Source organism: Heptranchias perlo, chromosome 27 (genome assembly GCF_035084215.1).
Source record: "Heptranchias perlo isolate sHepPer1 chromosome 27, sHepPer1.hap1, whole genome shotgun sequence".
Classification (NCBI taxonomy): domain Eukaryota; kingdom Metazoa; phylum Chordata; class Chondrichthyes; order Hexanchiformes; family Hexanchidae; genus Heptranchias; species Heptranchias perlo.
Window position 1 is genome coordinate 41,913,812 of NC_090351.1, and position 24,676 is coordinate 41,938,487.

Consider the following 24,676-nt stretch of genomic DNA (forward strand, 5'->3'; position numbering starts at 1 on the left):
TGCAAGATTGTATAATGGTAATCTAGTGGAGAAATTATTAATATTGGAAATCAGAAAAGGTAAAAAATTAAAAGATAAGAGATAAAAAGTGAAGAGTGGGAAGAGGTGAAGGCTCGAGTCTGAGCTTTGTGGGAAGACCCTGATTGGGGCTCGCAGTGTTTTCTGGCAGATTATGGGTCTCTGCCTCCTGGAGTTCACTACAGAGACCTGGAGGCAGACATTAGATCACGGAGATTAAGAACGGGGCTGTCTTATCTATATCAATGATCTGGATGCAGAAACCAATTGTGAGCGAGTTCAACTTGCAGACAGTAAAATAGGGAGTGAAGTAGGGAAACAATGTGCAGAAGGATTTTGAATGAATTGTGCATCAGGCAGACGCATGAGATTGTGAAACTTAATACCAACAAAAGCCAATATTACGTATCAAGAGACAGTCTGAGCAACACAGACATACAACGGAAGGATTAGAATTATCAGGAGGAGAGTGTGAGAGGGGCCTGGGAGTGATGATATGCCCATCACTTTAAACAGCAAGACAATTCAAAACGGCAAACCCAGCAAACAGAATGTTGGATAATGAGCCAGAACAGTGGAATTCAAGGGGTAAATGTTAATCTTTAATCTCCCAGAGTTTACTTCAGCACCAGCAGCACGATCAGGAATTCAGGGACACGTTCAATTCATGGCCCCTGCGATTTGACATCCATTAAAAGTAATGGGCTCGAATCTTGGGGACCATGAATTGTGTTCATACCTGAATTCCTAAACAGTTCTCCCTGGGGGTGCGAGTGATGGAATTTTATCCTTGTCTACAAGGGTCAAGTTGCTGGACAGAATCCACGTCGAGTACTGAGTATAGTTTTCACCACATTTCAATTGGGAGCCAGTTACATTGGAGAGAACGCAGAGAAGAGCAACGAGAAACAGGGAAAGCGTAAAGGGGAAGAGCAGCCTCATCGCTGTAGGCTAGAGCCAGTTAGAGGAGGACACAGGAAAATATTAAACTATTCAACATAATAAATAGGAGATTCCAGAATATTAATTCAAAGTCAGGCAGACTAGTAAGAAAAGAAAATATCAACTTAACCAGTGAAAAATCTATTTAAATGAGATATTGGCAAATAATTCTGTGCTCACAGGATGACATTCACTTGGAGCAAGATAGCAGGTTATGTGGACCAATCAAAGACATTAGGGCAGTGAAAATACAGTCTGACATTGGACTGGGAGAGTTGGATTTTTTTTATTTGTTCGTGGGATGTGGGCGTCGCTGGCGAGGCCGGCATTTATTGCCCATCCCTAATTGCCCTTGAGAAGGTGGTGGTGAGCCGCCTTCTTGAACCGCTGCAGTCCGTGTGGTGAAGGTTCTCCCACAGTGCTGTTAGGAAGGGAGTTCCAGGATTTTGACCCAGCGACGATGAAGGAACGGCCGATATATTTCCAAGTCGGGATGGTGTGTGACTTGGAGGGGAACGTGCAGGTGGTGTTGTTCCCATGTGCCTGCTGCTCTTGTCCTTCTAGGTGTTAGAGGTCGCGGGTTTGGACTGGGTGAGTGTGATGTCGGACTGGGTGATTGTGATGTGGGACTGGGTGAGTCAACTTATAAGATATTAAGGGGAACGGACAGGGTGGATAGAGAGAAACTATTTCCACTGGTTGGGGATTCTAGGAGTAGGGGGCGCAGTTTAAAAATTAGAGCCAGACCTTTCAGGAGTGAGATTAGAAAACATTTAAATCTGAGATAGATAGCTTTTTGGCAACCAAAGGTATTAAGGGATATGGACCAAAGGCAGGTATATGGAGCTAGATCACAGATCAGCCATGATCTTATCAAATGGCGGAGCAGGCACGAGGGGCTGAATGGCCTCCTCCTGTTCCTATGTTCCTGTGTTCCTAACCGCCTGGGTTTGGAATAATAACAGGGAATGCTGGAAAACTCAGTCGCTCAGGCTGGATCGGCCTGTTTCACTCTCTACAGATGCTGCCTGATCTCAGGGTAATCTACATTTTCTGCTTTTATTTCAGATATCCAGCATTCGCAGTAGTTTTTATTTTGTTTTAGCACGGGTTTGGAACTGGAGGATGCCCAATGCAGTGGAATCATCGTTCCTGCACCAGTTCAACAGAGGAGCAAAAAGGTACAGGAGAGGGTGGGGGGACTGGGTGGGACAGGGGGAGGAGCTGAGAGATAAAGGGGGAGGGGCTGAGAGACAGGGAGGGGCTGAGTGTGTGGGAGGGGCTGAGAGATACAGGTGGAGGGGCTGAGAGATATAGGGGAGGGGCTGAGTGAGGGGGAGGGGCTGAGTGAGGGGGAGGGGCTGAGAGATACAGGGGAGGGGCTGAGCGAGGGGGAGGGGCTGAGATATGGGGGAGGGACAGAGAGAGACAAGGGAGGGGCTGAGAGAGGGGAGGGCCTAAGAGCTACAGGGGAGGGGCTAAGCAGTACAGGGGGAAGGGCTGGGCAAGAGGGAGGGGCTTTGCAGTACAGGGGAGGGGGATGGGCTCAGATATAGTGGGAGGGGCTGAGCTATAGGGGAGGTGCTGAGTGAGGGGGCGGGGCTGAGATAAAGGGGGTGGGGCTGAGATACAAGGGTGGGGCTGAGTGAGGGGCGGGGCTGAGATAAAGGGGGCGGGGCTGAGATAAAGGGGCGGGGCCAGCCGGTGAGCCAATGGCCACTCGGTATGAAAGGAAAGTTTGGGACTGGGACCGGGGGTAAAGTGGCGATCGAGGCGGGACCGGGAGCGGGAGCGGGGGGCGGGGGGCGGGTCAGGGTCAGTCCCGGGAGGCGGGGAGCGGGGACCGGGGGGCGGGTCAGGGTCAGTCCCGGGAGGCGGGGACCGGGGGGCGGGTCAGGGTCAGGGTCAGTCCCGGGAGGCGGGGAGCGGGGACCGGGAGGCGGGTCAGGGTCAGGGTCAGTCCCGGGAGGCGGGGAGCGGGGACCGGGAGCGGGTCAGGGTCAGTCCCGGGACCGGGAGCGGGAGCCGCGGGTTCACAGCGCGATGGCCAAAGTTGTTAAGTTTGCAGATTAAGGTTTGATATCGCGCCAGTCACAGGACCAGGTCTCCGCACAAAGCCGCTCTTGTGATGCTCGGCGCCTGAGGAGGATTAGACCTGAGCCGCTCTCCAGGCACACGGGTCGGTGCTCTGTACACGGGTCGGTGCTCTGTACACGGGTCGGTGCTCTGTACACGGGACGGGTCGGGTCGGTGCTCTGTACACGGGTCGGTGCTCTGTACACGGGACGGGTCGGTGCTCTGTACACGGGTCGGTGCTCTGTACACGGGACGGGTCGGTGCTCTGTACACGGTAGGTGCTTTAATATCGTCCGGTCGCTCCGCGAGGTATTGGATTGAATGGAAATGAGTCGGAAGATGAATGAATTCTTGTAAAATGTGAGGATTTTCGGTGCTGCGCGGGGTTGAGGTGCAGTTTCGGATCCCGATGTGAATGAATCGGCTGCGGAGAGGGGGCTGGGGGAGAGGGGACTGAGGGGAGAGGGGACTGAGGGGAGAGGGGGCTGGGGGCTGAGGGACAGGGGGAGAGGGGGCTGAGGGACAGGGGGAGAGGGGACAGAGGACAGGGGGAGAGGGGGCTGAGGGACAGGGGGCTGAGGACAGGGGGAGAGGGGACTGGGGGCTGAGGACAGGGGGAGAGGGGAGCGGGCTGGGAAGTCTCTCTCTCTGCCTAATACGTGGGAGAAACTTTTCAATATCATTTAATAGAACCGCGGAACACAAGGAGAAGTGAAGGGTTTAAAAGATAGTGTCGATTTTTTAAAAGGATGATTTGTCCAACTTTGTTTTGGAAATTAAATCAAGACAAACTCCGAATTCTTGAGCCGGTGCCGCTGTGAGTCAGACCAGGCTGAGGGTAAATCTGGCCCTCGATCGTTTCATGGTTACACTTCGTGGCCAAACTTGTGTCAGGCTTTGAACTTCTTGCTGAAGACGGTAGAATCTGGGCGGCACTGGGTTCAAACTAACCAGTAAAAGGAGCAGGAGTCTGGGCAGAATTCAGCGAGTCTACCACACAGAAACAGGCCATTCGGCCCGACTGGTCCATGCTGGTGTTTATGCTCCACACGAACCTCCTCCCTCCCTACTTCATCTCACCCTGTCAGCATATCCTTCTATTCCTTTCTTCTTCATGTGTTTATCCAACTTCCCCTTAAATGCATCTATGTTATTCCTTGTGGGAGTGAGTTCCACATTCTCACCACTCTCTGGGTGAAGAAGTTTCTCCTGAATTCCCTATTGGATTTATTAGCGACTATCTTATATTTATGGCCCCGAGTTTATGGCCACAATTGGAACACGTTTGCTCTCTGTCTACCTTATCAAAGGTAGGGTGGACTGGGGTTGACAAATGTAAAGAATCTTACAACACCAGGTTATAGTCCAACAATTTTATTTGAAAATCACAAGCTTTTGGAGGCTTCCTCCTTCCTCAGGTGAAGGCACCTGACCAAGGAGGAAGCCTCCGAAAGCTTGTGATTTTCAAATAAAATTGTTGGACTATAACCTGGTGTTGTAAGATTCCTTACATTTAACCTATCAAACCCTTTTGTTATTTTAAAGACCTCTACCAGGTCACCCTCAACCTCTTTTCTACAGGTAAAAAAACAGCCTGTTCAGCCTTTCCTGTTAAGGATATATTCTCAGTTCTGGTATCATCTTAGTAAATCTTTTTTGCACCTTTTCCAGTGCCTCTATATCCTTTTTATAATATGGAGATCAGAACTGTTCACAATACTCCAAGTGTGGTCTAACCAAGGTTCTATACAAGGTTAACATAACTTCTCTGCTTTTCAATTCCATCCCTCTAGAAATGAACCCCAGTGCTTGGTTTGCATTTTTATGTCCTTATTAACCTGTGTCGCTGCTTTTGGTGATTTGTGTATCTGTTCCCCCAGATCCATTTGCTCCTCCACCCCATTTAGACTCTTATTATCCAAGCAGTGTGTGGCCTCCTTATTCTTCCTACCAAAATGTGCCACCTCACACTTAGCTATATTGAAATTTATTTGCTAATTACACGCCCATTCTGCAAGTTTATTAATGTCTTCTTGCATTTTGACACATTCTTCCTTTGTGTTAACTCCACCCCTCAATTTGTTGTTGTCCTCAAATTTTGAAATTGTATTTCCGATTCCTGGGTCCAAATTGTTTCTGTAAATTGTGAACAACAGTGGCCCCAGCACCGATCCCTGTGGAACACCACTTCCCACCTTTTCCCAGTCTGAGTAACTACCCTTAACCCCTACTCTGTGTTTCCTGTTTTGTATCCAGCTTGCTGTCCATTCTGCTACCTGTCCCCTGACTCCACATGCTCTGACCTTAGTCATATGTCTACAATGTGGTACCTTATCAAAGTCAGAGGAAGAGGCTCCAAAATGGTCAAGTCTAAAACTATTGTACTGGGGCCCAGAGGAGCAGGGGAACTCGCTCAGACTCCACCATAAACACACGGGCTGCTTCCACTCTGGGCTCCCAACACCCCACACCCACCCCCGCACTCCGCTCCCCCACCTACCCTCAACCCCTACCCTCCCCCACCTCCCATCCCGCCGGCTTCCCGATATTGCCCCTCCCTGGAGCTGGTTGGGCGAGTGGGACATCCGACCAGTGGGTGCATCTCCCCAGCGATATGTTAAAGAGGCCCCACCCTAGCAGAGGGGTCAGTTGGCCCCCACACTCCACCAACCCACCCTCAGATATTTAAAATCACCCCTTTTTATGTTAATTCGACAGAGAGAGACACAGAAGTGGGAAACTACAGACTGGCACAAATTGTTTACGACATAAATTTGGAGATGAGGGGCCTGAAGAATGTTACCACAGCTCTGTACAGCGTCTCTGATACAATAAAATGTTGCAGTCCACAAGATAAGGAAGACAATATTATCATGTCAATGGACAACTGGTCAGGGTCAGCAGTGCGATATGGTCCATGTCTCTGTCAGGGAGGCTGAGGGAGGGATTCCCAGGCGGGAACAGCCAGTAGCGAGCTCTGGGCAGCCTCCGGTAAGGTGAGAGTCTGTGAATCACATACTGGCCAGAATGAATCCCCACATCCATTTGTATTTGTTACTGTGCTTGAATTTAAAATAATGACTGCTTTTAGCCAAAGATACAACTGTAGAAGCTACTGTGCTGGTGGGACACCAGTTTCAAATATCGTTAATCTCCACCAACCCCGGGATTTTCAGCAATGAGTATCTTTTTTTCTGACGTTTTGTCCACATCAAGGTGAGTGTTGGGTAATGTAAAAGCTTCCACCTTTTGGACAAAGTATCTGCAGCAAACATTTCCAGATAATGTCTGCATGGGTTAGATACACTGTCCCATCAAACACTCCCTGGGCAGGTATAGCACGGGTTAGATACAGAGTAAAGCTCCCTCTACACTGTCCCATCAAACACTCCCAGGGCAGGTACAGCACGGGTTAGATACAGAGTAAAGCTCCCTCTACACTGTCCCATCAAACACTCCCAGGGCAGGTTCAGCACGGGTTAGATACAGAGTAAAGCTCCCTCTACACTGTCCCATCAAACACTCCCAGGGCAGGTTCAGCACGGGTTAGATACAGAGTAAAGCTCCCTCTACACTGTCCCATCAAACACTCCCAGGGCAGGTTCAGCACGGGTTAGATACAGAGTAAAGCTCCCTCTACACTGTCCCATCAAACACTCCTAGGGCAGGTTCAGCACGGGTTAGATACACAAGTGCGTCTATACTGCAACATATGACATCTTCCATTTCCACACCAGATGAGATTGCCAATCAGTGTTGAATTATGGATAGATTAGTGCTCGTGCCAATGCCTGTTGAGACTGAGGCTGTATCAACTTTGTGTCACACAGCAGAACCCTTATACTTGGCAGATACAGGAAAGATTTTCTTCCCACTTGTGATTGGAATTTTGGTCCATGAGTTGACAGGACACTGTTGTAACCAACTCTGCTTCCCATTCCTCACTTTCAAATCTTTTGATTTGAGTGGTCCTTGGTAGTGCACGTGGGAGGATTAGGCCAGATAACAACCCATCGTCCTGCAGTATGGGTTGTAGTCAGGAAGCCAAGGATCTGCCTCGTTGACAGCCACTTCTCAAAGATTGAAGCGCTCTGATTATATTTCAGGAGCCCTCAGATTGTCCTTTTCCTGTTATTGTTCTGTTTATGGAGACAGACTCACCTGGGCCAATGGAGGTTTGCAGAACCTGTGCATTACATATTCAAAAGGAGGGTTAGATTATTCACCTTCTCTTCTTCGTTGTCTTCAGAAGAAATTTGGGTGCATACCATGAAGCCTTGCAGATCACATATAAAGTTTAAATCATAGGCCATCTATTTAAGTTTATTGTTCCTGAGATATTGGAAAACTAACAAGTGTAAAATAGATATTATCAAACCTTGATAGGGTTAAGATTCATCCACCAATGGAGTAAAAGCCCTTTCTTGACCTTCCTCCCATGAAATTCAAGAAGAACGGAGTTGCCTTGGTGAGATTGGTGTGAGGCAAACGTGGTACAAGGGCTATAGTTTAGATACACCTGCTCTACATATACTATATATTAGGCCCCTCAGCCAATAGAGGAAATCCATGAAGAGATTTGCTCACTGTACCTTTACAAGAGCTACTTGATGTTCCTGCAAATCAGACTCATGATAACAGATGAAGCTCCAAACCATTTTGCAGTTGTTTTTGATGGGAGAGCGGGTTTATACAATAAAGGGAATAAGATTCAAGAAAAAGAGAAGGGGATTTCGGACAATAAGTTGCATTTAAAGGATGAGGAAGACCACGCCAAGCAAAGATAATTTAACTTTACTCTTCATTCCTTGGTGCTCCATACATTATGTTAAAGCTAAGGAATCAAGGTTGGCCCCTGATAAAACAACAACAACTTGCATTTATATAGCGCCTTTAACGTAGTAAAACACCCCAAGGCGCTTCACAGGAGCGATTATCAAACAAAATTTGACATCGAGCCACATAAGGAGATATTAGGACAGGTGACCAAAAGCTTGGTCAAAGAGGCAGGTTTTAAGGAGGGGAGAGAGAGGTAGGCAAGCGGAGAGGTTCAGGGAGGGAATTTCAGAACTTGGGGCCGAGGCAGCTGAAGGCACGGCCGCCAATGGCGGAGCAATGAATATCGGGGGTGCACAAGAGGCAAGAATTGGAGGAGTGCAGAGATCTCGGAGGGTTGTAGGGCTGGAGGAGGTTACAGAGATAGGGAGGGGCGAGGCCATGGAGGGATTTGAAAACAAGGCTAAGAATTTTTAAATCGAGGCGTTGCTGGACTAGGAGCCAATGTAGGTCAGCGAGCACAGGGGGTGATGGGAGAACGGGACTTGGTACAAGTTAGGATACGGGCAGCGAGCTTTGGATGAGCTGAAGTTTACGGAGGATGGAAGGTGGGAAGCCGGTCAGGAGAGCGTTGGAATAGTGGAGTCTGGACTTTATAGAATGATGTCCCAAAATGAAGACAATCCAACAAATGCTTTTTGGACAATGAGTGACAATGACTCCTTTCAGATGGAGTTTATTGTGATGTTGGGTCTCGAGATAGCCATTACTCTGCTGTAATGGAGTTTTACTTTCCCTGGCTGTTCTTGACCAGTCAGTTCCTAATCTAAAATATCCCAAGCAGAGTCCACCTGGCGATACATTGGTTATTGTTGAGGCTAGCAAATGAAGTGAATAATAGGCTAGAGTGACAGAGATCCTCAGTTCTGCCGATGCAGCTCCCTGAACACTCAGGCAGTGAAACAGGCCTCTGAAAGGTGCAGTGCTGGAAAAAGGTAAACACAGTAATATATTGGGAGAGATAGAAATAATTTCAGACAAACATCATGGCTAGAAAGATGGGGAATTAAGAAAAAAACTGCAAATGCTGGAAACCTGAAATAAAAGCAGAAAATGTTGGAAATATAATTTTAAAGGAGATACAGGAACACAGAGACCTGGGGGTGTATGTACACAACTCTTTGAAGGTGGCAGGACAAGTTAAGAAGGCTGTTAAAAAAGCATTTGGGGTCCTGGGCCTTATTTAGAGGCATAGAGTACAAAAGCAAGGAAATTATGCTAAACCGTTATAAAACACTGGTTAGGCCTCAGCTGGAGTATTGTGTTCACTTCTGGGCACCACACTTTAGGAAGGATGTGAAGGCCTTAGAGAGGGTGAAGAGGAGATTTACTAGAATGGTGCCAGGGATGAGGAACTTTGATTATGTGGAGAGACTGGAGAAGCTGGGATTGTTCTTCGAGCAGAGAAGGTTAAAGAGAGATTTAATAGAGGTGTTCAAAATCATGAGGGGTTTTGATAGAGTAAATAAGGAGAAACTGTTTTCAGTGGCAGGACACAGATTTAAGGTAATTGGCAAAAGAACCAGAGGGGAGATGAGGAGACTCTTTTTACCCAGCGAGTTGTTCTGATCTGGAATGCACTGCCTGAAAGGGCGGTGGAAGCAGATTCAATAATAACTTTCAAAAGGGAATTGCATAAATACTTGAAGATGGAAAATTTGCAGGGCTTGGGGAAAGAGCAGGGGAATGGGACTAGTTGGATAGCTCTTTCAAAGAGCTGGCACAGGCACGATGGGCCGAATAGCCTCTTCTGTGTTGTAAGATTCAACGATTCTATGATACACAGTAGGTCAGTCGGCATCTGGAGGGTACTGGCCCCAATGCTACCCCAGTCTTTTCTCTTTTAGCCAATGGTGTTAAGGGATATGGAGCCAAGGCGGGTGGATGGAGTTAGGATACAGATCAGCCATGATCTCATTGAATGGCAGAACAGGCTCGAAGGGCTGAATGGCCTGCTCCTCTTCCTATGTTCCTATCAGGTGCGATGGTTATTTCGTGCAATTCAGTAATTACAGAATTTGCGAATAGCTGATTGGAACTGTCCAAAGTCTCTATCGGCTGTTTGCACCGTTAACAACTGTGGGAGACAGTGGGAAAATGGAGCTCCGCTGTCTTCAGTCACCGCCCCCCCCGAACCCCTCCAAGGGGGCTTCGAGAATCCCTGTGACTGCTGCGAGATCCTCCTCTGTTACAGCAGCCATTGCGTATCGCCGGAAAATCGTGTTGAGACCAACTCGTCCGCTATAAGCAGTGGGGACTATAGTTATGATCAAATAATCATAGGATTAAAGAAGTTTACAGGACAGAAGGAGGCCATTCAGCTCATCATGCCCGTACAAGCTCTCTGAAAGAACGATCCACTTAGTCCCATTCCCCTGCACTTGTCCCATACCATTTTCGGTTTGTCTTTTTCAAATAGATATCCTCTTCCCTTTTAAAGATATTTTGGATTCTGCTATGTTGCATAAACCAGGCCTGTATTCCCTTGAGTTAGAAGATTGAGGGGTGATCTGATCAAGGTGTTTAAAGTTTTAAAAGGATTCAATAGGGTAGATATGGAGCAACTATTTCCATTGGTGTGGAATCCGGAACGTGGGGAGATAATCTTCAAATTAGAGCTCGGCCGTTCAGGAGTGAAATCAGGAAGCACTTTTTCACACAAAGGGGAGTGGAAATCTGGAACTCTCTTTCCCCCAAAAAGCTGTGGGTGCTGGGGGTCAATTGGAGCTTTCAAGACTGCGATCGCTGGATTTTTGTTGGGTAAGGGTATCAGAAGGATACGCTGATAGGGTTAGATGAAGAGGGGTGGGAGTAGGTTCATGTGAAGCATAAACACCAGCATAGACCAGTTGGGCCGAATGGCCTATTTCTGTGTTGTAAACTCTATGTAAAGGGATATGGAGCAAAGGTGGGTAATTGGAGTTGAAGTACAGATCAGCCATGATCTAGGAACATAGGAACAGGAGTAGGCCATTCAGCCCCTTGTGCCTGCTCCAACATTTGATGAGATCATGGCTGATCTGTGATCTAACTCCATATACCTGCCTTTGGCCCATATCCCTTAATACCTTTGGTTGCCAAAGAGCTATCTATCTCAGATTTAAATTTAGCAATTGAGCTAGTATCAATTGCCGTTTGTGGAAGAGAGTTCCAAACTTCTACCACCCTTTGTGTGTAGAAATGTTTTCTAATCTCACTCCTGAAAGGTCTGGCTCTAATTTTTAGACTGTGCCCCCTACTCCGAGAGTCCCCAACCAGCGGAAATAGTTTCTCTCTATCCACCCTATCTGTTCCCCTTAATATCTTATAAACTTCGATCAGATCACCCCTTAACCTTCGAAACTCCAGAGAATACAACCCCAATTTGTGTAATCTCTCCTCGTAACTTAACCCTTGAAGTCCGGGTATCATTCTAGTAAACCTACACTGCACTCCCTCCAAGGCCAATATGTCCTTCTGAAGGTGCGGTGCCCAGAACTGCTCACAGTGCTCCAGGTGCGGTCTAACCAGGGTTTTGTATAGCTGCAGAATAACGTCTGCCCCCTTGTACTCTAGACCTCTAGATATAAAGGCCAGCATTCCATTAGCCTTATTGATTATTTTCTGCACCTGTTTATGACACTTCAATGATCTATGTACCTGAGCCCCTAAGTCCCTTTGGACATCCACTGTTTTTAACTTTTTACCATTTAGAAAGTACCCTGTTCTGTCCTTTTTTGATCCAAAGTGGATGACCTCACATTTGTCTGCATTGAATTCCATTTGCCACAGTTTTGCCCATTCACCTAATCTATCAATATCCCTTTGTAATTTTATGTTTTCATCTACACTGCTTACAATGCCACCAATCTTAGTGTCATCGGCAAACTTAGATATGAGACTTTCTATGCCTTCATCTAAGTCGTTAATAAATATTGTGAATAATTGAGGCCCCAAGACAGATCCCTGCGGGACTCCACTAGTCACATCCTGCCAATGTGAGCACGTACCCATTATCCCTACTCTCTGTCGCCTTTCGCTCAGCCAACTTCCTAACCAAGTCTGTACTTTTCTCTCTCTTAACAGATTCCATGTGCTTCTATCTTAGCTAACAGGATTAAATGGTGGAGCAGGCCTGAGGGGCTGAATGGCCTTCTCCTATTCCTATGCTCCCTGTTTCTGGGAGCACATGACAAGCCACAGCAACCCTCTGCATAAAACAAATTCTCCCTTCATATTTTTGATGATGATCTTACATTTATCTACCGAGTGTGTTACTGACTCACTGACCAGTGGAAATTGTTTTTCCCAATTTGCCTTCACAAAACCCTCTCTCTAACAAAAGAGCCCCAGTTTCTCTAGTTTCTCCTCATAACTAAAGTCCTCACCTCTGGTATCGTTTTTAAAAATTCGTTCATGGGATGTGGGCGTCGCTGGCAAGGCCGGCATTTATTGCCCTTGAGAAGGTGGTGGTGAGCCACCCTCTTGAACCGCTGCAGTCCGTGTGGTGAAGGTTCTCCCACAGTGCTGTTAGGAAGGGAGTTCCAGGATTTTGACCCAGCAACGATGAAGGAACGGCGATATATTTCCAAGTTGGGATGGTGTGTGACTTGGAGGGGAATGTGCAGGTGGTGCTATTCCCATGTGCCTGCTGCCCTTGTCCTTCCAGGTGGTAGAGGTCGCGGGTTTGGGAGGTGCTGTCGAAGAAGCCTTGGCGAGTTGCTGCAGTGCATCCTGTGGATGGTACACACTGCAGCCACAGTGCGCCGGTGGTGAAGGGAGTGAATGTTTAGGGTGGTGGATGGGGTGCCAATCAAGCGGGCAGCTTTGTCCTGGATGGTGTCGAGCTTCGAGTGTTGCTGGAGCTACACTCATCCAGGCAAGTGGAGAGTATTCCATCACACTCCTGACTTGTGCCTTGTAGATGGTGGAAAGGCTTTGGGGAGTCAGGAGGTGAGTCACTCGCCGCAGAATACCCAGCCTCTGACCTGCTCTTGTAGCCACAGTATTTATAAGGCTGGTCCAGTTAACTTTCTGGTCAATGGTGACCCCCAGGATGTTTATGGTGGGGGATTCGGTGATGGTAATGCCGTTGAATGTCAAGGGGAGGTGGTTAGACTCTCTCTTGTTGGAGATGGTCATTGCCTGGCACTTATCTGGCGCGAATGTTACTTGCCACTTATCAGCCCAAGCCTGGATGTTGCCCAGGTCTTGCTGCATGTGGGCACAGACTGCTTCATTATCTGAGGGGCTGCGAATGGAACTGAACACTGTGCAATCATCAGTGAACATCCCCATTTCTGACCTTATGATGGAGGGAAGGTCATTGATGAAGCAGCTGAAGATGGTTGGGCCTAAGACACTGCCTTGAGGAACTCCTGCAGTGATGTCCTGGGGCTGAGATGATTGGCCTCCAATAACCACTAACATCTTCCCTTGTGTTAGGTATGACTCCAGCCACTGGAGAGTTTTCCCCCTGATTCCCATTGACTTCAATTTTACTCGGGCTCCTTGGTCAAATGCTGCCTTGATGTCAAGGGCAGTCACTCTCACCTCACTTCTAATGATCCGCAGGGACTGGGTTGTGGGAAGGTGCAGGTCTAGTTGCTCTCAAGCCCTGGATAAGGAGAGAAAGGTGCTGGGTGTATTTCATGGAGAGGGAGAGAGATATATGAAAAGCATTATTGCAGGTGCTGACTTGTATCATTGTGGCAGTGTGTGCGTTGGCTCAGTGGTGGTCCTCCTCGGTTGGAGCAAGAAGGGCGGGGGGGGGGGTTCAAGTCCCACTCCACAGACTTGAGCCCATAACCCAGGCCGACACTCCAGGGCAGTACTGAGGGGGCGCTGCCCTGTCGGAGGGGCAGTACTGAGGGAGTGTTGTCTTTTGATGAGTCAGTAAACTGAGGTCCCATCTGCCTGCTCCAGGTAGATGTATAAGATCCCATGGGAGTTGTCCTGGACCAACATTTATCCATCAACCAAAACCACCAAAACAGATTCTTTGGTCTGTGCCCAAGTTAACTGCAGTGTTGTCCTACATTGTAAAAGTGACTACATTTCAGAAGTACTTCATTGGTTGTGAAGCACTTTGAGAAGTATTGAGGATGTGAAAGGGGCTATATAAATGCACATTCTTTCTGAGTATTATTACATAGGAACATAGGAACAGGAGTAGGCCATTCAGCCCCTCGTGCCTGCTTCACCATTTGATAAGGTCATGGCTGATCTGTGATCTAACTCCATATACCTGCCTTTGGCCCATATCCCTTAATACCTTTGGTTGCCAAAAAGCTATCTATCTCAGATTTAAATTTAGCAATTGAGCTAGTATCAATTGCCGTTTGCGGAAGAGAGTTCCAAACTTTTACCACCCTTTGTGTGTAGAAATGTTTTCTAATCTCACTCCTGAAAGGTCTGGCTCTAATTTTTAGACTGTGCCCCCTACTCCTAAAATCCCCAACCAGCAGAAATAGTTTCTCTCTATCCACCCTATCTGTTCCCCTTAATATCTTATAAACTTCGATCAGATCACCCCTTAACCTTCTAAACTCTAGAGAATACAACCCCAATTTGTGTAATCTCTCCTCGTAACTTAACCCCTGAAGTCCGGGTATCATTCTAGTAAACCTACGCTGCACTCCCTCCAAGGCCAATATGTCCTTCCGAAGGTGCGGTGCCCAGAACTGCTCACAGTACTCCAGGTGCGGTCTAACCAGGGTTTTGTATAGCTGCAGCGTCATTTCTGCCCCCTTGTACTCTAGCCTTCTAGATATAAAGGCCAGCATTCCATTAGCCTTATTGATTATTTTCTGCACCTGTTCATGACACTTCAATGATCTGTGCACCTGAACCCCTAAGTCCCTTTGGACATCCACTGTTTTTAACTTTTTACCATTTAGAAAGTACCCTGTTCTGTCCTTTTTTGATCCAAAGTGGATGACCTCACATTTGTCTACATCGAATTCCATTTGCCACAGTTTTGCCCATTCACCTAATCTATCAATATCCCCTTGTAATTTTATGTTTTCATTTACACTGCTTACAATGCCACCAATCTTTGTGTCATCGGCAAACTGAGATATGAGACTTTCTATGCCTTCATCTAAGTCGTTAATAAATATTGTGAATAATTGAGGCCCCAAGACAGATCCCTGCGGGACTCCACTAGTCACATCCTGCCAATGTGAGTACCTACCCATTATCCCTACTCTCTGTCGCCTTTCGCTCAGCCAACTTCCTAACCAAGTCTGTACTTTTCCCTCGATTCCATGGGCTTCTATCTTAGCTAACAGTCTCTTATGTGGGACCTTATCAAATGCCTTCTGGAAGTCCATATAAATAACATCCATTGACATTCCCCTGTCCACTACTTCAGTCACCTCTTCAAAAAATTTAATCAGGTTTGTCAGGCACGAACTACCTTTCACAAATCCATGCTGGCTCTCTCTGATTAACTGAAAATTCTCGAGGTGTTCAGTCACCCAATCCTTTAATTATGGACTCCAGCATTTTCCTCACAACAGATGTTAGGCTAACTGGTCTATAATTCCCCGGTTTCCCTCTCTCTCCTTTCTTAAAAAGCGGAGTGACATGTGCAATTTTCCAATCTAGAGGGACAGTTCCTGAATCTAGATAACTTTGCAGATGCCCTAACTATAATCTTTCAATGTGCTCACCTACTTCCCTTAAAACCCTGGGATGGAAACCATCTGGTCCTGGGGATTTGTCACTCTTTAGTGCTATTATTTTCTTCATTACTGTTGCTTTACTTATGTTAATTTTATCGAGTCCCTGTCCCCAATTCAATATTAGTTTTCTTGGGATTTCCGGCATGCTATCCTCTTTTTCTACTGTAAATACTGACGCAAAGTAATCGTTCAACATGTCTGCCATTTCTCCATTGTCAATGACAATATCCCCACTTTCAGTCTTTAAGGGGCCAACACTGCTCCTGACCACCCTCTTTTTCCTAATATAACTATAAAAGTTCTTTGTATTGGTTTTGATATCCCTTGCACGTTTCTTTTCATACTCTCTTTTTGTGGCTCTTACTATCTGTTTTGTGACCCTTTGTTGATCTTTGTATCTTTCCCATTCGTCAGGATCTGTGCCATTTTTTGCCTTTTTGTATGCCCTTTCCTTATGTCTTATACTGTCCCTTACCTCTTTAGTTGTCCATGGCTGTTTTTTTTGGCAAGTAGAGTTCTTGCCCCTCAGGGGTATAAACCGATTCTGTATCACTTTAAATGTTTCTTTAAACATTTCCCACTGATCATCAGTCGTTTTCCCATTAACAGATTTGCCCAGTTTAGTGTGGACAGTCTCTGTCTCATCCCATTGAAGTCGGCCTTACCCAAGTCTGGAATCTTAGCAGCTGATTCACTTTTTTCCCTTTCAAATACTAGATTGAACTCGATTATGTTATGATCGCTATTGTATAGGTGTTCACTCACAGTTAAGCTGTTAACTAAATCTGGTTCATTACTCATTACTAAATCTAGTATGGCTTGCCCCCTTGTTGCCTCTAGGACATACTGCTGGAGAAAACTATCCCGGACACACTCAAGAAATTCACTAACTTTCTGACCGTTGCTAGTCTGCTTTTCCCAATCTATGTGAAGGTTAAAGTCCCCCATTAAGACCACTATGCCTTTCTTACACGCTTGTCTAATCTCTGCATTTTTACAATCTAGCACTTCAGAGCTGCTGCCAGGGCTCCTATACACAACTCCAACTATAGTCTTAGATCCTTTCCTATTTCTCAATTCAACCCATAAGGTCTCTGTTGGCTGCTTACCTCTCGTTATATCCTCCTTTATCATTGAAGTGATTTCATCTCTAATCATTAAGGCTACTCCTCCCCCTCTTCCATTTTCCCTATCTCTCCTGTCAACCTTATAACCCGGTATATTTAGTTCCCAATCCTGACCATCCTGCAGCCAAGTCTCACTAATAGCTATCATGTCATACCCTCCAACTTGAATTTGAACCTGTAGTTCATTTAATTTATTCCTTATACTCCGTGCATTTGTATATAGAACTCTTAGTTGGGCCACACACCCTAGCCTGACCTTCAGCTTTGATGCTGGGATAATCGCCTTATGCCTTCTAGTTTTCACTATATCTGCATTGCCTAAAGTACACTTTCTTTCCGCTGCTCTACGCTTTTCCCTTTCACTTGTTCTTGAACAACTGTTTGTACTATTTGTGTTGTAGATTTCCCCTGGGTCTTCCCCTCTCTTGCTGCTCTCAACTTTACTCCCTTCTGACTCCCCGCTCAGGTTCCCATCCCCCGGCCACTCTAGTTTAAACCTTCCCCAACAGCACTAGCAAACACCCCCAGGAGAACATTGGTCCCGGTCCTGCTCGGGTGTAACCCGTCCCGCTTGTACAGGTCCCACCTTCCCCAGAACCGGTCCCAATGTCCCAGGAATCTAAATCCCTCCCTCCTACACCATCCCTGCAGCCACGTATTCATCCTGTCTATTCTCCTGTTCCTATACTCACTAGCACGTGGCACTGGTAGTAATCCTGAGATCACTACCTTTGAGATCCTGCTTTTTAATTTATCTCCTAACTCCTTGAATTCACCTTGCAGGACCTCATCCCTTTTTTTAATCTATGTCGTTGGTACCGATATGGACCATGACTACTGGCTGTTCACCCTCCCCCTCCAGAATGCCCTGCAGCCGCTCCGTGACATCCTTGACCCTAGCACCAGGGAGGCAACGTACCATCCTGGAGTCACGTTTATGGCCGCAGAAACGTCTGTCTGTTCCCCTTACAATTGAATCCCCTATCAGTATAGCCCTGCCACTCTTCTTCCTCCCCTCCTGTGCAGCAGAGCCACCCGTGGTGCCCCGAACTTGGCTCTTGCTGCTTTCCCCTGATAAGCCATCTCCCCGAACAGTATCCAAAGCAGAATATCTGTTTGAGAGGGAGATGGCCCCAGGGGACTCCTGCTCTACCTGCCTAGTCCTTTTACTCTGCCTGGCGGTCACCCATTTCTTTTCTGCCTGCGTAATCTTTACCTGCGGTGTGACCACCTCACTGAACGTGCTATCCACGATAATCTCAGCATCGCGGATGCTCCACAGTGAATCCACCCGCAGCTCCAGCTCCAAAATGCAGTTAGCCAGTAGCTGCAGCAGGACACACTTCCTGCACACATGGTCACCAGGGACACTGGTAGTGTCCATGACTTCCCACATAGTGCAGGAGGAGCATATCACGGGTGCGAGCTGTGCTGCCATGACTTGCCTTAGATTTACCCTGCGTTCACCTCTCAGACTCTCCTCCTGCTCTCGGTCTCTCCTTTTATACTGTGCTCACCTCTCGGACTCTCCTGCCTCACCTGCGACGTCGCACAGTAGTTGTCTCTTGTTGCAGGTCTGCTGCTGCTTTTATCCCCACCCTCAGTCTTCTGCTGCTCAGGTCCACTGCCGCTCTGGGGAAAAAGTTAGGAAAAGCAAAGCAAAGCAGCACCTCCTTCCCCCACTTCACCGAACTCCCACACTCACCAAACTCTGAAGTGTTCACTCTGTGCTCCCCTGCACTCCAATAGACTGCCCTATACACATAACCATGCTGGGTTATGTCGAGATGAAGTTGCTATCTGTGCGTACGTGGATCTTCACAATGTAACGCACTAGAAATAAGAGCTTGTTTCTACATCACTGCCTCACCAGACCTACAGCCTCTTAAATGAGACCAGGTTTGGACTTCATTAGCATGGGGCCTTGCTGTAAGAGAATTAGGAAGAGAAGGACATAGAGAACAGGATACTGGAGAAGTGGAATATACTAAAAGTGGGTACAGTTGTGTAGTAGGTTTTGGGACTGGACTAGGGACTCAGAGTCTGAGAGTTCAAATCCCACCATGCCAAGTTTCAGGAAAATTGAATTCAATAAATCTGGTCCTTTGTGGCTGGCACCAGAAAAAGTGATATAAAAACTGCCGGATTGTCGTAAAAACCCAACTGGGTCACAAATGCTCTTCAGGGAAGGGAACCTGCCGTCCAGCCTGGCCTACAAGGGACTCAGTCCACACTACTGTGGTTGGCTCTTAATGCCCCTCTGAATGGCCTGGCAAATTATTCATTCAATAAGAAGGCCCACCACCACCTTCTCAGGGTAACTAGGGATGGGCTATAAATGCCGGCCTTGCCCATATCCCGAGATCAGAATAATAAAAATATTTATATCACTTGGTTGGCCTCTTTTTAAAAAAAAATGCAGCTTTTCTGTTATTCATTGTATTTGTTTTTGGTACAAAGTGACATCTGAGAACTGCAAATCTTACCCCTTGGATTTGTCCAATATTAACAGGTCTGGTTATCGTGAGGGTCGTGTTAGAGAAAGTTCATCAAATAAGCACTATTAACGGTAGGAATGTTTCACTAAATTCAAAAAAATAGTGAGTTAAGAACAGCGAATGTCAGCATGTAGGAACTGACAAATCAGAGACTAAGCAGAAAAACAATTCTGTTTGTAGAAATCATTAACCCATTGGATTTTTTGGTTTCATGTTTGAACCCAATGTTGGGATGAGGGAGGAGGAAGTCTACAAAGGTTTCAAAGTTCTCCGTAAGTTCTAAATAAAGAGGGCCGACAATTCTTCGTAATCAACTCCCCTGCTTCAGGTACACAGATGTCAGAGGACGTTTATTCATAGATGGGCAGGGTGAGCGGGCAGGGTGAGCGGGCAGGGTGAGCGGGCAGGCAGTGAGAAGGTTGGAAAGGAGTCTTGAAATAGTCTTTCTGGCTGACAGCCACATAGAAGCCTGAGGCGAGGCGAGGAGCAAGGAGGTATGGATTACTGCCGAGCTTGATTACCGAAACCACAAATAACATCTCGTGTGTTCCAATTACAAAATTCCATCAACACTGCTGAGCAAGACCAGCCTCCTTTAAATGTTTCATATCTAAATCTTCATACGTAGTGTGATAATTGCACTCGCATCAACGCCGGATCTGATGAAAGAAGGAGAGAAAGGAAGGAAGAATTTACATTTATTTAGCACCTTCTCCTGTCTCCGAGAAGTATCCTAACATATTCTCATGATATAGGTAAACACAGCAGGTATTTTGGGCACAGCAAGATCCCACAAACAGGAATGGGAATAAATGAACAGTTGATCTGTTTCTTTGGTGGTGTTGCTTGGAGACAGAATGCTGAGCAGGACACCGGGAGAACATCCTGTTCCTGGTGTACAATAGGCATTGTTGGCTAGCCACAGGTGAGACTATGGTAACACTGGTTTAGCCATATGCATTAATTCATAGTAGGTACAGCACAGGAGGAGGCCTTTCTGCCCATCATGCCTGTGCCGGCTCTTTGAAAGAACTATCTAATTGGTCCCACTCCCCTGTTCTTTCCCCAAAGCCCTGTACATTTTTTCCCTTCAAGTATTTATCCAATTCCCTTTTGAAAATTAATATTGAATCTGCTTCCACCGCCCTTTCAGGAAGTGCATTCCAGATCATTACAACTCGCTGCGTAAAAATATGTTTCCTCATCTCGCCTCTGGCTCTTTTGTCGATCACCTTAAATCTGTGACCTCTGGTTACCGACCCGTCTGCCAGTGGAAACAGTTTTTCCTTATTTACTCTGTCAAAACTGTTCATGATTTTGAACACCTCTATCAAATCTCCACTTAACCTTCTCTGTTCCAAGGAGAACAATCCCAGCTTCTCCAGTCTCTCCACATAACTGAAGTCCCTCATCCCTGACACCATTCCAGTAAATCTCTTCTGCACCCTCTCTAAGGCCTTGACATCCTTCCTAAAGTGCGGTGCCCAGAATTGGACACAATACTCCAGCTGAGGCCTAACCAGTGTTTTATAAAGGTTTAGCATAACATCCTTGCTTTTGTACTCTGTGCCTCTATTAATAATGCCCATGATCCCATATGCTTTTTTAACAGCCTTCTCAACTTGTCCTGCCACCTTCAAAGATTTGTGTACATACACCCACAAGTCTCTCTGTTCCTGCACCCCCTTTAAAATTATACCATTTAGTTTATTTTGCCTTTCCTCATTCTTCCTACCAAAATGCATCACTTCACATTTCTCTGCGTTAAATTTCATCTGCCATGTGTCTGCCCATTTCACCAGTCTGTCTATGTCCTCCTGAAGTCTGTTACTATCCTCCACGTTGTTTACTATATTCCCGAGTTTCGTGTCATCTGCAAACTTTGAAATTATACCCTCTAAACCTAAGTCCATGTCATTAATATATATCAAAAAGAGCAGTGGTCCTAATACAGACCCCTGGGGAACATCACTGTAAACTTCCCTCCAGTCTGAAAAACAACCGTTCACCACTACTCTCTGCTTTCTGTCCTTCAGCCAATTTTGTATCCACGCTGCCACTGTCCCTTTAATCCCATGGGCTTTAATTTTGCAAACAAGTCTATTATGTGGCACTTTATCAAATGCCTTTTGAAAGTCCATATACACAACATCAACCACACTACCCTCATCAACTCTCTCCGTTACTTCATCAAAGAACTCAATCAATTTAGTCAAACACGATTTTCCTTTAACAAATCCTGACTTTTATTTTTTAGCCCAGACTTTTCCAAGTGGCAATTTATTTTGTCCCAGATTATTGTCTCTAAAAATTTCTCCACCACCAACGTTAGGCTGACAGGCCTGTAGTTGTCGGGTTTATCCCTCTCCCCTTTTTTGAACAGGGGTGTAACATTTGCAATCCTCCAGTCCTCCGGCACCGTCCCTATATCTGAGGAGGATTGGAAGATTGTGGCCAGAGCCTCCGCAATTTCCACCCTTACTTTCCTCAGTAACCTGGGACCGGGAGACTTTTCTACTTTGAGTACTGCCAATCTTTTGAGTACCTCCTTTATCTATTTTTATCCTCTCCAATATCGCTGCTATCTCCTCCTTTACTGCTACATTGGCAGCATCCTCTTCTCTAATGAAAACACATGTGAAATATTCATTTAGTGCCTCAGCCATGCCCTTTGCCTCCACAAGAAGATCTTTTTTGTCTCTAATCTGTCCCACCCCTCCTTTGACTCCCCTTTTACTAATTATATGTTTATAAAACACTTTTGAGTTTCCTTTTATGTTAGTTGCTAATCTATTCTCATACTCTCTCTCTTTACCCCTTATTCCTTTTTCTCAGCCTGGTTCTCTAATGTATTATGAACCCTACATTTGTCGTAAGCCTCCTTTTTCTGTTTCATTTTTATCTTTAGTCATCCAGGGAGCTCTAGTTCATACTTGAGTTACATCGAAGGTACAGCACAGAAACAGGCCATTCGCCCAACGGGTCTGTGCTGGTGTTTATGCTCCACACGAGCCTCCTCCCTCCCTACTTCATCTCACCCTATCAGCACATCCTTCTATTCCTTCCTTCCCTCATGTGTTTATCCAGCTTCCCCTTAAATGCATCTGTGCTATTTTCCTCAACTACCCCATGTGGGAGGGAGTTCCACATTCTCACCACTCTCTGGGTAAAGAAGTTTCTCCTGAATTCCCTATTGGATTTATTGGTGACTCTCTTTTATATTTATGACCTCTAGTTTAGAACTCCCCCACAAGTGGAGACATTTTCTCTACGTCTACCCTATCAAACCCTTTCATTATCTTAAAGACCTCTACCAGGTCACCCCTCAGCCTTCTCTTTTCTGGAGAAAAGAGCCCAGCCTGTTAAACCTTTCCTGATAAGGATATCCTCCCGGTTCTGGTATCATCTTTATAATTTCTTTTGCCCCTTCTCCAGTGCCTCTTTATCCTTTCTATAATATGGAGACCAGAACTGTTCACAGTACTCCAAGTGTGGTCTAACCAAGGTTCTACACAAGGTTAACATAACTTCTCTGCTTTTCAATTCTATCCCTCTCTAGAAATGAACCCCAGTGCTTGGTTTGACTTTTTTATGGCCTTATTAACCTGCATCACTGCTTTTAGTGATTTGTGTATCTGTACCCCCAGATCCATTTGCTCCTCTAACCCATTTAGACTCTTATTATCCAAGCAGTGTGTGGCCTCCTTATTCTTCCTACCAAAATGTAATACCTCACACTTATCTATATTGAAATTTATTTGCCAATTACACGCCCATTCTGCAAGTTTATTGATGTCTTCTTGCATTTTGATGCATTCTTCCTTTGTATTAACTCCTCCCCCCCCCCGCCCCCAATTTGTTGTCGTCTGCAAATTTTGAAACTGTACTTCCAATTCCCGATCGTTTATGTAAATGAACTAGTGGTCCTAGCACCAATCCCTGTGGAACACCACTTCACCTTTTCCCAGTCTGAGTAGTCGCCCTTAACCCCTACTCTCTGTTTCCTGTTTTGTAGCCAGTTTGCTATCCATTCTGCTACCTGTCCCCTGACTCCACATGCTCTGACCTTAGTCATGAGTCTACAATGCGGTACCTTATCGAAGGCCTTTTGAAAATCCAAATATATTACATCTACTACATTACCCTAGTCTACCCCTTTCTGTTACTTCTTCAAAGAATTCAATAAGTTTGGTCAAGCAATGACCTTCCCTTCTAAAATCCGTGCTGACTATTCTTTATTATATTTTAGGTTTCCAGATGTTTTTCTATTACATCTTTGAGTAATGATTCCATTATCTTTCCTGCCACCAATGTTAAGCTAATTGGTCTATAGTTCCATGGACTTTCTATCTCCCTTTTTAAATATAGAAATCATATTAACTGTCCGCCAGTCCTCTGGCACTATTCCCTTTGCTAATAAATTTATATATATATATGTAATAGTGTCTCTGCTATCTCCTCCCTAACATCTTTTAATATGCGCGGATGCAATCCATCTGGACCAGGGGTTTTATCTTCTCTAAGTTTGATTAGTTTATCAATTATCTCCCCCCGCCCCCACCTTTCTATCTTAAATGTCTTTATATATTTTTTGATCTCTTCTTCTAATGTCCTGCCCACCATGTTAGTCTCCCTGGTAAATACCGAGACAAAGTAATTATTTAATATTTCTGCCATTTCGCTGTCATTGCCTTTTGAGTTTATCTCGTGTATCCCTTACTGGTCCTATCCTTATTCTGGTTTTTCTTTTGTTGTTTGTCTCTGTAGAATACTTTACTATTTCTTTTTATATTCCTGGATAATTTAATTTCATAGATCCTTTTTGCTTTCCTAATTGTTATTTTGACTTCTTTCCTAACCTCTTCATATTCCCTTTTCTCATCCTCTCCTTTGTTGTTTATGTACTGAGAGTGTGCCTTTTTCTTTAGTTTCAATTTTACACTTATCTCTTTATTCATCCATGATGTTTCATTATTGGTTGGTTTGTTCTTGTTTTTTTAGAGGAATATATTTCTCCTGAACTCTATTGTTCACCATTTTGAATACCATCCGCGCCGTTTCTATTTCATTGTCTGTCAATTTTTTTTCCAGTTTACCTTCCGAAGTTCCATTCTCAACCCTATAAAATTAGCTTTTTTCCAATCTATTATTTAGGTCTTTGGTTTACTTATGTCTTTCTCAATCATTATTTTAAACCTTATTATGTTATGATCGCTATTGCCTAGATATTCTCCAACGCTTACTTCTCTTATCTCTTCTGGTTCATTTCCTATTACTGGATCCAGCATTGATTCCTCTCTTGTTGGGCTTCCCACATACTGGGTAAGAAAGGAGTCCCGTACACACTGTAAAAACTCCATTCCCCATTCTCCTTTCCCAACCTCTTTTTGCCAGTTTATTTGGGGATAGTTGAAATCTCCCATGATTATCATTTGATGTTTTTTACTCATTTCGTAGATTTGTCTCCATATTTCATCCTCCACTTCCCTTCCACTATTGGGTGATCTGTGGA

General features: G+C 45.6%; 1 protein-coding gene across 4 annotated transcripts in view; it reads left to right on the forward strand.

Moving 5' to 3' along the window:
* Positions 1 to 2,917: 2,917 nt before the first annotated feature.
* slc16a4 (solute carrier family 16 member 4) overlaps positions 2,918 to 24,676 on the forward strand; it is a 112,693-nt gene continuing 90,934 nt past the window's right edge. For 2 of the 4 annotated variants that reach the window (XM_068007754.1, XM_068007757.1), the window contains exon 1: positions 2,918 to 3,310. The gene's annotated coding sequence lies outside the window, so the exon portion shown is untranslated. Of the gene's footprint in view, positions 3,311 to 5,754; positions 6,033 to 19,178; positions 19,236 to 24,676 lie in introns of all 4 variants that reach the window. The other 2 variants (XM_068007756.1, XM_068007755.1) reach the window with 2 other exon arrangements.